This window comes from Typopeltis vanoorti, chromosome 15, assembly GCF_054136105.1.
Source record: "Typopeltis vanoorti isolate ZY-2024b chromosome 15, IOZ_Tvanoo_1.0, whole genome shotgun sequence".
Classification (NCBI taxonomy): domain Eukaryota; kingdom Metazoa; phylum Arthropoda; class Arachnida; order Uropygi; family Thelyphonidae; genus Typopeltis; species Typopeltis vanoorti.
This window is the reverse complement of record NC_143563.1, coordinates 82,321,659-82,338,569: the sequence shown is the minus strand read 5'-3', so window position 1 is coordinate 82,338,569 and position 16,911 is coordinate 82,321,659. Positions and strand designations below refer to the sequence as shown.

At 37.6% G+C, this 16,911-nt stretch overlaps 1 protein-coding gene across 1 annotated transcript in view; it reads right to left on the bottom strand.

Moving 5' to 3' along the window:
- Nucleotides 1–16,911, bottom strand: part of rhea (Talin_middle and talin-RS domain-containing protein rhea) — a 709,058-nt gene that overhangs the window by 390,282 nt on the left and 301,865 nt on the right. The gene's annotated exons all lie outside the window — the stretch shown is intronic.

Below are 16,911 nucleotides of genomic sequence, written 5' to 3'. Positions count from 1 at the left end.
TTTCATTTTTCCTTCAATAATCTTTGTGTATTTTAGTATACAGTTCACATCTGAAAGCTGCTCAACTTTTATTCACTTTAAAACTTTCTTACATGCCATTCTTTTCAATATGAAATCCAATTTTATCCTGCTCAAGACTAAATAGTGATCACTTCCCATTTCAAATCCTCTGTACACTTTGGTGTCCTGCACCAGGGAGAAAACATCACTATCTACAATAACATAGTCAACGAGACTTTTCTTATTACTTGCCTCTTCTCTCCATGTGAATTTGAGCACATTTTTATTATTATTATTATTGTTCCGGGCAACTCCAAGGAGTCTACAGACTCATCGAGGGAGGCCCTAACATCATGTCAAGAACAACTATTCGACATTCACACAGTATCTATCATACCTTGCCTTGAACTCATTCACGGTCGTAGCACCCACAACAAACTCTGGAAGCTTATTCCACTCATTCACTACTCTCCAAGTAAAAAACCTAGCTCTAACACCCTTGTCAACCACGCTCTTGCCCAGCTTCCATTCATGGCCCCTAGTCCTCCCACCACCAGTCATATTTTCAAAAATATCTTCTGGATCAATCTTATAGAAACCCTTCAGTAATTTGAATGTCTCAATCATATCACCCCTCCTTCGCCTATCGACCAATTTTTGCAACCCACAAATCTTCAACCTGTTCTCATAAGGTTCATTCCACAGACTTGCTATCATATTGGTCACTCATCTCTGGACACTCTCCACCCTCCCCATCACGAAGAAACCCTGGTGCCCATAACTGGGCACAGTAGTCCAGGTGGGGGTCTTATCAAGGCTCGATACAGAGGAACAACAACTTGTTTGTCTCTGCATGTTAAATTATTTTTCAGAAGCCAAGCGATTTGGTGAGCTGTTTTAGTAACTTTTGCAATGTGCCCCTAAACTTCAATTCCCTATCCACCAACATTCCCAAATCCCTGGCCTCATCAATCTCCTGGAGTACGGTTCTACCAATGCGATATACTGCTGCTATTCTTTTCACCCCAAAGTGCATAACCTTACACTTTGACACATTAAATTGACATTCAGTTTTCCTAGCCCAGTCCTCCAAACTATCCAAATCATCCTGTAAAATTTTGACATCCTGCGCACTCATAATTGCTCTACCCAACTTTGCATCATCAGCAAACAAGTGAACCTCAAATCCTTTCCTATATCATTGATGAACTAATTGAAAAGCAGTGGTCCAAGAACAGAGTCCTGTGGCACTCCACTAGTCACAAGCTGTCTTTTAGACTCCACTCCTGAATAAACCACTCTCTGGTATCTATCCTTCAACCATCGTCCTATCCATCTCACCAACCCTATATCTATCCCCATCTACTCCAGTTTACTGATTAGGGTTCTATGTGGTATCCTATCAAAAGCCTTGGCAAGGTCCAGTAGTATTACTGTAAACCCATTACCACTATCCAGTTCAGCCGTCACTATGTTATAATACGTGAGCAAGTTACTGAGGCATGATCTACCCTTCACAAAACCATGTTGTCCCCCATACAATATCCCATTTTCATCTATCCAATCCTGTATTCTTTTCTTGACTAATTTCTCTAAGACCTTGACAATGATTCCTGATATACTAATCTATCGGTAATTTACAACAGCAGTCTTGGAACCACCTTTATGCAGTGGAACTATTTTCCCCTCTTTCCACCCCCTCGGGACTAACTCAGACCCGAGACTCAAATTAAACAAAATGGTCAAGGGTACTGACAATTCTTTAGCTACTTCTCGTACAACACGAGCTGGTATACCATCCAATCCCACAGATGTATTGACATTGAGGTTATGCAATAGACTACTCACCTCCACTTCATTCACCACAATTCCCGTATAATCTACTGGTACATTCGTTTCTGCAATGTCACCACCTGGATGATATATTCTTACAAAGTGCTCACTCAGTAACTCAACTATATCAACTGATTCAGTTACCTCCCTACCATCGGCATTCTTTAAAATCATTCTGCCATGTACATTTTTCCTTTTACTTCCTACATATCTAAAAAACTGTTTAGGATTCTCTTTAGCCTGCATGGCCAATGTTCTTTCGTAATCCTTTTTTGCTTTTCTTACCACACTTGTTACCCTTCTGGCCTACGCTTTATACCGTTCGTGTGCCTGCCGGTCACGTTTCTCCTTAAATTCCCTCCATAGTTGTTTCTTTTTTTGCAGCTCAAGCTTAATGGTGTTATTCATCTATTTAACCCCTAGTTGATTTATTATTCAGACTCTAGGTATACAGTCAGCCATTGCTTCATGCAAACACTTCTTAACTACCTCCCATGCACTATCGACTTCTAGTCCTTGCAGTTGTACATGCCATGGCACTGAACCAATCAAACTCCTAAGCTTGTCATACTTTCTAGCCCGATAATTCCGCATGTACCCTATCTTAATTGAAAATTTTACACCTTTAGCCACCTCCCAAGTCAAGACCCTATGATCACTCTCACCAATTGGTGGCAATGTGGTCATATTTGTTACAGCCAAATCCTCAGATGTAATTACTAGGTCAAGCCTCTCTGACCCCTAGTATTTTCCATTACATGCTGTTGCAGATAGTTATCCCTTAATAACAGCATAAAATCCAATTCCTTCCTGCCATGTGTCCTCTCCTCACTCCAATCAATGCGACCATAGTTGAAATCTCCCATAATAATCACCCTCCTTCCACTCATTTCTTCTATTTGCTTGTGCATACTGTCACCACCATCTTTTCCATCACCTGGTCTATAGCAGCACCCAATTGTATATTTAGTTCTGCTAGCCACAATCTCACACCAAATGGCCTCAAATGTGCTCTTTTCTCTATCCTGCAATTCAACTTCTATTCTCCTTGGCTGCAGCTCATCAGCTATCATCAACAATACCCCCCCCCCCATTTTATTCTCCCTGTCATTCCTGAACATTCAATTCAATCATTCAATCCCACTAGCTATATCATCTACAGTCAGCCATGTTTCACTAATACCAATAACCTGTGGTCTGGAAGTGCCAACCATGGCCAAAAACTCTTCCTTCTTGTTCCTAATACTCCTAGCATTAGTGTACATGAATTTAAGACCCCATTAACCCCAACCCTACCTTGATGCCTTATATTAACTATTCCACTCTGATTTGTTGTCCTTATTTGCTTGGGCATATTATATTCATTCTTACATTCAACTGCCTCCCTAAGGACTGTATATCTACTCCCCCCCCTTAATAAATCTAGTTTCCCTAAATTTGCACATCCACCACATTCAGCAAACTTTCTCAAGTCTTCTTACACCGTAACCATTCAAATGCAAGCCATTCATTTTATATAGATTCTTTCGCCCATCGAACTCACTCCACACGTCCACAAATTCCACACCACTCATCATACATAATCCACGCATAAAGTCATTCGCAATTATGGCCCTCCTTTTAAACATTTCACTGTCATATACCGTTGCAAAAGACTAATCATTCTAACTCTCTCACTCTTTTCTTTTGCTACCTCAAACAATTCATTCAGGTCTTCTATCATTTCCATTTTGTCTCCTTTCAAATCATTTGTACCTGCCACAACAATCATTTCTTTCACCCTTTCCTTTTGCTCTCTAATAGACTCAGTTACGTCCTTTATGGTCGCACCAGGTTGGTACGATTTTGTCAAATCCTCTACTATCACACCTCGTACTAACGAGTCTCCATACAGCACTCTATCCTTCATTTTGTTCATGTTCACGCTCATATGTCTATTTTTCCTGTCATACTTTTTATTATTGGCTGGTTCATTCAGTCGACTTTTGCTCATACGCTCTAGCTGCTGTTTTGCCCTTTGTATCGCACCATTCACACGATCTCACTCATTGCGTCTATCTCATCTTTTTTATTCTCAGTAAAACTATTAAAACTATCATTCACACTTTCTACATTCACACTCTCACAATTCTCTGGTACAACCTCGCCGTTTCTTGTCATATCCCTATTTTCTTAATTCTGAAGTTTGACAAAAATATCACACTCACGATCCGAAATACTCTTCAATTTCTCATTCTCCCTACATTTTCTACACACATTCACTCCTTTATTATAATCTAACCACACTCCGCAAAGCGTACATTTCGCAGCTAGTACACTGAATCATCTCTTTTATACTACCGTTCTTTGATAAAGATGGCGAACCATCATTACTGGCTGCCATTTTCCTTCTTACTGGAGCCATATTTACTTGCAGCGTATTTTATCAAATTATAACACACCAAAAACACACAAAAAGATGCACTAAGAGACGCAAGGCAAACAAAACTACGCAATATTAAATAAATTTATCAACGATAACTGAACATAATGCTTATCTTATCCGGAGCTTTCACGAACATACACACTAAGAATCCCTCTAGCAGCGACAGCCCCAATAAAATATGTTATAAAGACACACAAAATACTCTAAAAACACGAAAATCATTCTAACATACTATAAAACCAATTTTCTAAGGAAAAACCCACACAAAAAACACCAAAAATCCCATTTTTATGTTGGAACATGGTGTTAGTAATAACCAGTCCATGTCCTGAGCAGAAATCCAACAGATATTTGCCATTATTATTAGCTTTGCCCCCTCTCTCATCTACAGAAGCTCCCCTGTCTCATCAATAATAAATACTGCATATATGCCAGTACAGTTGACCCTTGAACAAGGTGCGGGTTAGGGGTGCCAATCCCTTTGTATATTTGAAAATCCAAATATGACTTTTGCTTACAAAAACTTAACCACTAAGAGCCTACTGTTGACCAGAAGCCTTACAGATAACATCAGCAGTCGATTAACAAATTTTTATACATGTATTATATACTATATTTTTACAATAAAGTAAAATAGAGAAAATGTTATTAAGAAAATCATAAGAAAGAGAAAATACATTTAAATAATAACCATAAGTTTACATGTCTGTTTACAAGACATGAAAACAGAAACATCAACAGCAACATCAATATTGCCTTATATGATATAAACACTGCAGATGTTATACATATTACTCGCACTAGACATCAAAAATAAAAGATAATATAAAAAAGAAATTATTTATATTTATTTACAGGTATGAACTAATTAATATCAGTTAATTTTATGCAGTTATGATTTAATGCTGCATTTTTATGTTTCTTTACAGTGCTCAACTGCAAATTGTGCCATGTACGGTCTGTAAATGTTTGAGTTCATACGTTTTGATAAATTTTAACTTTTTTATAATAAATTTGTGTATATTTTATGGTAGTAAATGATAAAATAGATTAGTATCTACATATATTTTATGCATTCATGACATACCTAACTTTTTCTTAATTTTTCCAAGGTACACAGTTGATCTGTGGGTTTTTTCAAATTGTCGCAAATCTCCAAAAATGTTTCCAATATATTTAGTCAAAAAACTATGCGTATAAGTGGGCCCGTGCAGTTCAAACCCGCATTCTTCAAGGGTCAACTGTATTCTGTAATCAACCACTTCTTGTAATACATAGAAGTATTCATTTTTATTCAGGAATAGATATAGTTTATTACATCTGTTGGTTCCAAAACTAGAATAAAAATGTTCCTATACTGTGTGAAAAACATTCCACCACAACTCCCAAATCACTCATCACATCACCTCTTAAATATCCCCCACCAATCCTATACTCTGCATCCCATCTTTGCTTCCCATATTTTAAAACCTTACACTTTGTAACATTAAACTGATATCTCCACACATTCACCCATTCACACTGTCAATTTAGGTCCTCTTGCAAAGCTACAATATCTGCTCTACTTCTCATAACTCTCCCCAACTTTGCATCATCTGAAAACAGCTGTATATCACCATTTATAAGCCCTTTCCAATGATATACAAATGAAACAACAGATCCCTAGGACATGCCACTAGTGACTTTCCTCTTCTGGGATATCACTTCCCCACATACATAAAGCCAAACTCCAATCCAATGCACTAATCTACTATCCAACCCCATTTGTTCCAGTTTACTACTAGTTTGTCATGTGGTAAGCCACCAAAAGCCTTTACAAAATCTAAATATAGTACTGTATATGATTCCCCCCTTGTCCAATGTATTCAACACCTTGTTATAATAAGGAAGCACATTGCTAAATTTTGAACTTCCTTTAGCAAACCCACGTTGTCCATTAAAGAAAATTTTAGTGCTGTCAATCCAGTTCTGAATCCTTGTCCTCACTAGGTGAGGACAAAGTGTTTCTCAAACACTTTGACCACAACTCCAGACAAGCAGATTGGCCTATAATTTGGAAGCCTTAGTCTTATCACCTCTTTTACGAAGTGGAGCAATTTTGCCATCTTTCCATTCCTTTGGAACCTGGGCTACTAAGACTTATATTAAAAATGCATATTAAAGCTGTTGTTAACTGCCTGTTGGCATTGATTTTTCATCCCTTTGGCAAGAAATCCACCAACAGAATGCCTTGGCAATTTGTGGCCATGACTTTGGACAGTGAGAAGAGTTTTGAATTTTTTGTGGATGTTTCCAGGTCATGGAATCTTGTTTGCTTTCCAAGCAAAGTGATGAAAACCCACGTTTTGTCTCCTGTGATTAGGCGAGTGAGTAAATCCTTACCTTTGTCACTGTATTGCAACAGATTCTGTAGACACATCTCCATGCATGTTGCTTTGTGCTCCTCTGACAATTGTTGGAGCACACCTTTTGAAAACACCAAGGACATTGTGAACAATTTTGTAAATAGTGGACTTAAATTCACCACTTGTGCAGTTTCACTTACCAGTCTTCAAAAATGATGTCAATGCGTGAAATGTTGTCTTCTGTGTTGCTCCATGAATGCCTGATGCCGATCTTCAATGTCACCACAGCTTGCTTTTAAATTTATTGTGTCAAAAACACACCTGCTTCTTTGACATCACCTTTTTGCCATACACAGCAACCAGTTTGCAGTGAATGTCATTGTATTACTTGGTTAAGTCCGTTTTGCTTGCAAAAAAATGAATAACTTTACGGACATCTGTTGTTGGACCACACTCACACAATAGCACCACACTGCAATTCCCGTCTTTTTGAATGTTATTAATTGGTCTCTCTGTCCACCATGTTTTATCTCGTTCCCTTTCATCATTATTAAGAAGAAAAAAAAAATGTGTTGCCTTACTTTCCAGAAACCCCTTGTAATATTTTCATTCCAAAGTTCAGCATGTAACCTTTTCTGAATGGAACATTCATAAACTTAGTCACTTCCCAAGTGAGTACTGCATGATCACTGTCACCAACCATACGAAGAATAGTTACATCTTTAAATGAAATACCCTTCGACACTAATCAAATCTAGCACTCTTTGACCTCGAGTTCTTTCTGTCACATGCTGCATGTGCTAATTGTCTTGCAACAACTCAATAAATTGTTTCATTCTTCTCATCAGATTTTACTGCCCAATCAGTATTTGGATAATTAAAGTCTCCCATTATGATTACTCTTTTCACTCTCATCTTTTCTATTTGGTGATGCATTTCTTCATCGCTAGCAATCGATCCACCAGGTCTGTAACAACATCCCACTATGTAATTGATTTTATTAGATTCTATCTCACACCGGATGGCTTCAAACTCACTGCCACATGAAATACTCTTAGTAGTAGAAGTGGCGTAGCTGGAGCTTTTTCCACCCAGGGTGGTCCCTAAGTTTGCTACCCTTTCAATACACACCATAAATACTACAAAAAGTCAAAACAATGTATAGGGAAATAAATTAAAACACTGTGTTTATTTTTGAAGTAAAACTTTATTCCAACATTCTAAAATGTTATTTTTCTTGCTTTTCTGTTAGCAAAATCGTCGATGACATTGGCAAAGTCTATTTCATCACTCATTTGCTGTTCTGTGGCAAGATTTCTTAAATGCAAGGTACTCGTAGATCTTAGGTAATTCTTAATCAATTTTGATTTAGAAAAACTCCTCTCATGACTAGCAACACTTACAGCAATTGTGAGTAAAATTTGCAGTAGTATTAGAATGTTTGGAACTGAGTTCTCGAGACTGTATTTTAGAATAAACTGCAAAAGTTTAATGGGGCTGTCCTTCCACGTCTCTGTTTCATCTTGAGTAGCAGCAACAGAAATAAAACTGAAGTCTTTTCTCTCAACGAAGGACCTCTTCCTTATTAATGTCATCATGATCATAATTTAGTTGACATTCATATTTATCATTCAAAAGATTCGATGGAGTAAGGAAGGCATATCTTTCAGCAAGAACATGATGCTGTCGAAATGACTTGGTGACTTCTTGGATCACTCTGTCCAGTGGAAAAAAAAAAAGCATTTCCCTTCTCAACTCAGTTTCGCATGACAGTTCAGCATCTTGTGATTCTTCACCTGCTATCAGTTTCTTCTTACTACACCGACGATCCACGACTATCCCCACATCATCACAAATAGTTGAAATATTCTTGGCAGTTTTACCTTTTGTTTCAATGAAATCAACAAATGATTATGCAACCTTCACTTTATTTCTATCGATCATAAGGAGCATAAAACTTGGATCTTTTGATCCTTTATGAGAAATATCAGGGGTGCTGCCAAATATCATAGAAAAATACTTTGCTTCTTTTACTTGCTCCATAACTTTGTTTCTTATGTTTTCTTTCAAAATTTCTAGAAACTCGTTCTGAATAGTATGTGACATATAGGATTTAGCATGGATTTAACTTTTTTCCCAGTTTAATTCTTAGAATATGTTCACATAGCACTGGATCGTATTTTGCCAACAAATGAACTAATTCTAAAAAATTTCCTCTATTTCCCGTTTATTCAGGTTCATTATCAGTCTCATAAAGCCGAATTTTGCTTAGCTAGGAATCTAATGATATCCAACAATCTTGGATGTATCTCTCTACACTTCTCATTTCGTTCTCAACTTGTTCTTGTTCCTTTTTATCAGTTATTCCAATTGTTCCTACCGGGCCCTAAAATCCTGTCGATGGCCTTAGTTATACACAAAATTAGAAGAAAAAAGTGTAAGCAATAAAGCAATTGCTTTATTGCCACAGTGTAAGCAATAAAGCAATTGCCGTGCTATGCATTTTATTGTTTTATTTTTAAGAATTTGAATTATAGTATGATAGGGAAATGTAACAGTTTTGTTATATTTTATTTATTTTAATTATTAATTAAGTAATAAAAATTACTAAGTTAACATAAATAAAAGAATTATCGAAAAATAAAATTGTGGCTCATAGGGGGGTGCTTAAGGGTCAAAGCTGTATAACTGAGAGGAGACCTCCACATAGCCTTTAAAGGAATGCGAAGAACCGACCAGGGCTTCTGACCTAATGTCCAATCCTCACCTTCTCGTGGTGCACCCTGTTGGGTATCTACTTTGATACTGAACGAACGAGGATGGGCTGGCAATTTGGGATTTAGCTGACCAAATTGTATTCTTATTGGTTAAACCAAAATAAAAAATGATGGTACAACATGACAAAATTTCATGCCGGCTGGGGCGTTGCCCGGTTAAACAAGGCCCCCATTGTTTTCGCCAGGGAACCAGGGCGAACAGCGAAAAGTCAGCTACTGGAACAAATCTGAAAACAAACTCAACATCACCAGAGTTAAAGATCGGTACTATCAATGTAAGAAGCCTGAATGGCAAAGAAATGGAGCTAGCTGAGGAATTAGATAAGTACCAGATCGACATAATAGGGGTGACTGAAACAAAAAAGACCAAAACTGGTGAGATCTTTCTGAGCAATAAATACAAAATGTTATATTCAGGCAATGACAATCAAGGAAAAGAAGGAGTAGCCATAGTATTCAATACAAAATACGAGGCTAATCTTCTTGAATGGCAGTCAGTCTCAAGTAGAGTAATATGGGCAAATATGAGAATGGGGAAAAGACAATGAGACTTATTTGTGCCTATGGTCCCACAGAAGGTTCTACTAAGGTAGAAGTAGAGGAATTTTTTGACGCTCTAGAAAAAGCAACTGACACAATGAAAAAGGAAAAGTTGGTCCTTGTTGGGGATCTAAATAGCAGAGTAGGAAATGATTGTCAGACATACAAAAATGTTTTGGGAAAATTTGGAGAAAAGAGCAAAGCTAATAATAATGGCAAATACCTGTTGGATTTCTGCTCAGGACATGGACTGGTTATTACTAGCACCATGTTCCAATATAAAAATGTGCACAAATTCACATGGAGAGAAGAGGCTAGGAATAAGAAAAGTCTCATTGACTATGTTATTGTTGATAGTGATGTTTTCTCCCTGTGCAGGACACTAGAGTGTACAGAGGATTTGAAATTGGAAGTGATCACTATTTAGTCTTGAGCAGGATAAAATTGAATTTCATATTGAAAAGAATGACATGTAAGAAAGTTTTAAAGTGAATAAAAGTTGAGCAGCTCTCAGATGTGAACTGTAGACCAAAATACACAAAGATTATTGAAGAAAAAATGAAAGAGTTTGAGAACAGGAATCAAACCTTGAAGATTCAGTGGCAAACTCTGAAGAAAACATTGATTGATTCTGCCAGAGAGACATGTGGTGAGGTTGTGTGCAAGGATAAAAAAATCAGAACTCCCTGGTGGACACAGGAAGTTAAAGAGGCAGTGAAGGAAAAGAAGAAAGCATACCAAAAGTTCCTGTCAAATAAGTCAGCTTGTGCTCTTAGAGAATATAGAGACAAATGCAAGAATGCTAAACACTGTGTAAAACTAGCTAAACAAAAGTCATGGGAGGACTTTGGCAAGAATATAGAACATAAATATCAAGAAGGTGGCAAAATATTCTGGAGGTTGTTGAAGAAGCTTAAAAATGGAGGAAAGAGTGCTGTAAAAGGAATTAGAGATGATAAAGGTGACATGAAAATGGGAGAAAAAGATATTCTTGAAGTATGGAGTAATTACTTTGAAAAACTGCTAAATGAAACAAGCAGTGATGACAGCACAGTGATAAAAAACACTGACCAGGCATGCAGTCAGGAATACATATCCATACTTGAAGTAGAAAAAGCCATCAAAGGCTTGAAATGTGGAAAGGCAGCAGGAGTAGATGATATTCGACCAGCAATGCTGAAATATGGTGGTATAAGAGTCTTACAGTGGCTGCACTGTAGTTCAGAAAGCCTGGACAGAGAGACGAATTCCCGATGACTGGAGTAGAGCTCTCATGGTACCCATATATAAAAAGGGAAATAAAATGTGAGAATTACAGAGGTATTTCCCTACTGAGTGTTCCTGGCAAGATCTATGCAAGTATACTTGAGAAACGGTTGAGAAGAATTATGGAAGAAAAGCTTGGTGAAGAACAAGCTGGATTCAGGCCAAATAAAGGCTGTCAGGATCAGATTTTCACTTTACGACAAATAGTCGGGAAAGCATGGGAATATAACAAAGATCTGTATTTAAGTTTTGTCGATTTGGGAAAGGCATATGACAAGGTGCCAAGAGAGAAGCTATTCAATACGCTGCAGTTATATGATGTCAATGGGGCATTATATCAAGCAATACTTAGTCTTTATTTGAGTTGTAAGTCAGCAGTTAGAATTGAAGGAAGTACAGGAAGATGGTTTAATGTTAAATCTGGTGTGAGACAAGGATGTACATTATCCCCTCTGTTATTCATTATCTATATGGATCACATTATGAAGGAAAGTGGTATTAAACATATCAGAACTGGAGATGTTAATGTCAGCTCTTTGCTTTATGTGGATGATGTTATACTTCTAAATAAATCTGCTACAAGTTTGCAAGATTCCCTGACTAAATTGAATAGCTGTGTAATAGATATGGTATGAAGGTCAGCAATAAAAAGACAAAAGACAATGAAAATAGGCAGAATCATTGAAAATGTCAACTGTGTTGTGAATGGAGAACCTGTGGAACAAGTAAAACATTTCAGCTATTTAGGCACAATTTTTACTGAAGATGGTAAATTAAATATAGAAATAGACAATAGAATCAGCAAAGCTGGTATGGTGGGAAGTCAATTGAATAAATTCATATGGAATAAGAGAGAAATTAGTTGGAACACTAAATTAGCTGTATACAAGACAGTGTTCAAACCAGTTTTAACTTATGGATCTGAGAGCTGGGTCAGAAGTAAAACACTTGACCAAAGACTAGAGACTGCAGATATGAGAGTCCTGAGAAAGATTAGAGGCGTGAACAGATGGCATCAATGGCAATATCATATTAAAAATGAGGATATTAGGAAAGAACTTGACATTGTCCGCATCCAGGAATGCTTTAGCAGAGCTAATCTCTGGTGGTATGGTCACTTAAATAGAATGGGAGAGGAAAGATTAGCAAAACAAGTGTTCTCTGCCAGGTTGGCAGGAAAACGACCCAGAGGAATACCAAGATATAGGTGGATTGATACGGTACAAAGTGCCTTAGACAATAGAAATATAAGATCTGATAATGTTGGAGTCTTGACAAGTAACAGACTGATTTGGAGGAAAATTGTAGATAGGAAGTTAGTAATGATGTAATTTTTTCATGTGGTACTGTCATATCCTGTACACCCCTTGAGGGTACATGACAGGAATTTGATGATGATGATGATGATGATGTTAACTGCCTGGAACATTCCCTCAAGATGTGGGATCACACATTCCCTAATAATAATGTGGTGATATTATTATTACCCAAGCCTCATCTAGGAGGTCCTTTTATCATACACTCAGCTCATCATACTACCCTTTACACACACTCAAATTCTCTGCTGACACCACACTCTCAGGCAAGGCATTCCAATCATTCACAAATCTGCATGCAAAAAAAATATGCTTCTCACTCCCCTGCTCACATCCTCTTTATACAGTTTCCAGAGATGACCTCTGGTTCTCCCCTGATCTCCCACTGTTTTCTGTAGAACCTCTTTAACATCGATCCTTAACAACCCTTTATTAACTTGTAGGTCTCTATGATATCTCCCCTCTTCATCCTATCCACTAGACTCTGTAAATTGCATCTTCTCGATCTTTCCTCATATTTGACATTCGAGAGGTCAGAAACCACCTTAGTCAGTCGCCTTTGGACCCTTTACAACATATCTTTGTCCTTTTGACCAAATCTGGGCACAGTAGTCCATGTGTGGCCTAATCAAAGCCTTATACAATAGAACAAGAATCTCCCTACTTCTACAAGTCAGCATCCTCCACATCATTCCCAGAAGTCTGTGTCGTCTTCACAATTTTGGCAATGTGTCCCCTAAATTTCAGATCCTTATCCATTATCACTCCCAAGATTTCTTATTTCCTCCACCTCTGACAATATATCCCCACCAAGCATAAATTCTGCATCCCATCTTTGTTTCCCAAATTTTAAAACCTTATATTTTTCAACATTGAACTTGCATCTCCATTCCTGTGCCCAATCACTCAATTTACTCAAGTCTTCTTGTAAGGCTACATCTTCTCTACTCTTCATGGCTCGTCCCAATTTTGCATCATCTGCAAGCAACTGAATATCTCCATCCAAATCTTCGCCAATATCATTAATATACAAGTTAAACAGTAGTGGCCCTAAAACAGACTGGTGGGGCACACCACTAGTGACCTTCCTTTTCCAGGCTATTGCTCCACCATACACAACTTGCTGATACCTATTAGATAGCCAGTCTTCGATCCAATGCGCTAATCTAGTATCCAACCCCATCCATTCTAGTTCGACTATCAATTTATCATGTGGTAATCTATCAAAAGCCTTTGTGAAACTAAGTATATTACTGTGTATCCCTCTCCATTGTCCAAAGGAAGCAGTCACCTTATTGTAATAAGTAAGTAGATTACTAAAACATGACCTCTCTTTAGCAAATCCAGAAGTCTTTGATTTGTCTTCCCAATTTTGGCAATTGTGCAATGCTGTCCATCAAAGATAACACAATTGTTGTCAACCTAATTCTGGATCCTAGTTCTCACAAGCTTCTCCAATAACTCAACCACAACACCTGACACACAGATAAGCCTATAATTTGATGCTTGAGTTCTATCATCTCCCTTATGAAGCGGCACAATCTTGCCCTCCTTCCACTCCTTAGGAACTTGACTCAGTGTAAGACTCATATTATAAAAATATGCCAAGGCAGATGTCAACTCCCTGGCACATTCCTTTAGAATATGGGGTGATATATTATCAAGTCCCACAGCCTTATTAACATCAAGTTTGCTCAACTCCCCATACACTTCTTGCTCACTTACAGTCAGTCTCTCCTCCCCATCATCAACTACTCTCAATCTCTCAATGAAGTCACATTCACAAGATTGAAAGACCTTTATGAAGTATCTCCACTATATCTTCTGCAACAGTTGTCTTTATACCATTTTCTTCAGTGTTATCCTTCCATAATCTTTTTTTTTTTTTTTTTTTTTTTTTTGCTGGCTACATATTGAAAAAACTCCCTAGGATTCTTTTTGGCTTCATTAGTTAACCACTGCTCATACCTCAATTTTGCTACCCTTACCAACCAAGTCACCTGCCTTGCCTGGTCTTTGTAATCCTCATGGAATTGGTTCAGACCTACTTTATTTAACTTTCTAACCCTTGGAATACATTTAGACATTGCTTCTACTAGATAGTTCTTGAAAATCCCTCAACCTGCATTGATTTCTTTTCCAGCTAACTCCTCATTCTGTGCTACACCTGCAAGCTGTCTGCTGAACTCTTCATAATCCCTCCTCCCATAGTACATATACCCTTTTCTCACAGAGGTCCTCACACTGCTGGCAACCACAGGTAATCATTTCATGGTCTCTGTTACATACTGTCTGAGGTAGTTGTCCCTCAAAAACTCATTTTCTTTATTAATTATATAAAGAGCCAAAGGCTTCAATTCAAACATATAAACTTATTTAAGTTAAGGGATATTACATCCCATATTGTTTCATAGCCGAATAAGAAACTCAAAGACTTTCATGCCAAATATAGTAAATATATAAAGTTCGGCAATTCCAAGCGTAAGCAAATACCTGGATAGTGTTACAAATGATCCTTTAGGGAGTGCAACCTAAATCAGTGATATCAGTATATCAGTGAGTAGGTAGACCTAGAAATACCTAGAAAGGTATTTCTAGGTCTACCTACTCACTGATGAGACCTCAATAAAGGTTGAAACTGGTCTGGGTAGTGACCTTCTCTCACTCATAACGTAGAACAGTAATACAACTCCTAGGAGCTGGGTTTCACATTATGGGGAAATATCAAGAATAGTGATCGGAGCTTGCTCCACCCGTACCATGAGTTGCCTCAGTGTTGCACTCCCTAAAGGGTCAGTTGTAACACTATCCAGGTATTTGCTTACGCTTGGACTCGCCGAACTTTATATATTTATTATATTCGGCATGAAACTCTTTGAGTTTCTTATTCGGCTATGAAACAATATGGGATGTAATATCCCTTAACTTAAATAAAATCATTTTCTTTACTTCCAGTTTCTATCTCATCATCCCAATCTATACTGACATAATTAAAATTGCCCATAATGATCACCCTTGCTTGGTTGGATGTTGTTATAGACCTTTAATGTGGATGGTAGTGACTATGAAATGTATAATCAAATCTATAACAACATCCAACCAAGTATTTCATTCTATTTGCCTCTATCTCACACCATACTGCCTCAAAAACCACTGTCACTATTTCCATCTTGCATCTCTACTTTGTATGGACATAACTCTTTTTCTATCATCAATAGCGCCCTCCCCCTTTTTTTTTACCCTTTCTATCCTCACAAAACACATCATACTTGTCCATTTCTATTCCTCTCAGGATGTCGTCCTCATCCAACCATGTCTCACTTATTCCAACAATTTTTGGGTGAACAGACTCAATTAATGCAACCATTTTGTCTGCCTTGTTTCCATCAAGTTTACTCAACTCCTCATATACCTCCTGTTCACTCAACATCAGTGGATTCTCTCCTATTCCCACTGCTCTCTCAAGTTCTGCATTATATTACAATCATAAGGATGGATACTTTAATGAACTGCTCATTTAACACTGCTACTATATTCTCCTCAGTGTTTATCATTCTCCCATTATCACTGACCAATATCATCCTCCCATAATCGTCCTTCCTTCTACTGGCCACATATCAAAAAATCTCTCTAGGAGCACTTCTACTACCCTTACTAAAGTGAGTCAACGTCCTTGCTTGCTCTTTGTACTCCTCATGTAAATGATTATCTTCACTCATCTCGTGCTGCCTTCAAAATGCCTTTTTTCTTCCAGATCGCACACTTCACCTCTTCAGTCACCCATTTTACACCTACCTTATTTAATCTTCTGACCTTTGGAATACACTCAATCGTTGCCTCTGCCAGATAATTCTGTAAAGACCATGCAGCATTGATTTCCTTCCCATGTAATTCCTCATTCTAGGATATCATTGCAAGCTGTCTCCTGAGTTTGTCATAATTACCTGCCTTATAATTCCACATATAACTCTTTCTCACAAAAGTCCTGATATGGCTGGCCACCACCCAAGTGATCACTTCATGTTCACTTTCACCAACTGGAGCATGATATACCACTTAATTTACAACCATATCTTCTGATGAGATAATCAAATCCAAGACCCTCGATCCACTTGTGGCGTCTGTTACATACTGCTTAAGGTGGTTACTTGAAAAACTCAAGAAATTCATTGTCTAATAATGAAAAACAGTCCCCTCCCACACTCTATTCTGTATACATGCAATGTTTAGTGCTACAATAAATCAAAATTGATTTATTGTAGCAGTAAACATAGTGGTTAACTAAACACATTTGGCCTAGCATCCTCTTTCAAATTTTCAGTTCCAGAAAAAATGCATAATAGTCGTTTATTATGCAGTCATTGGGTACAGAGAGCATGCAATTTATGTAAAGCAAAAAGATGCTTTTT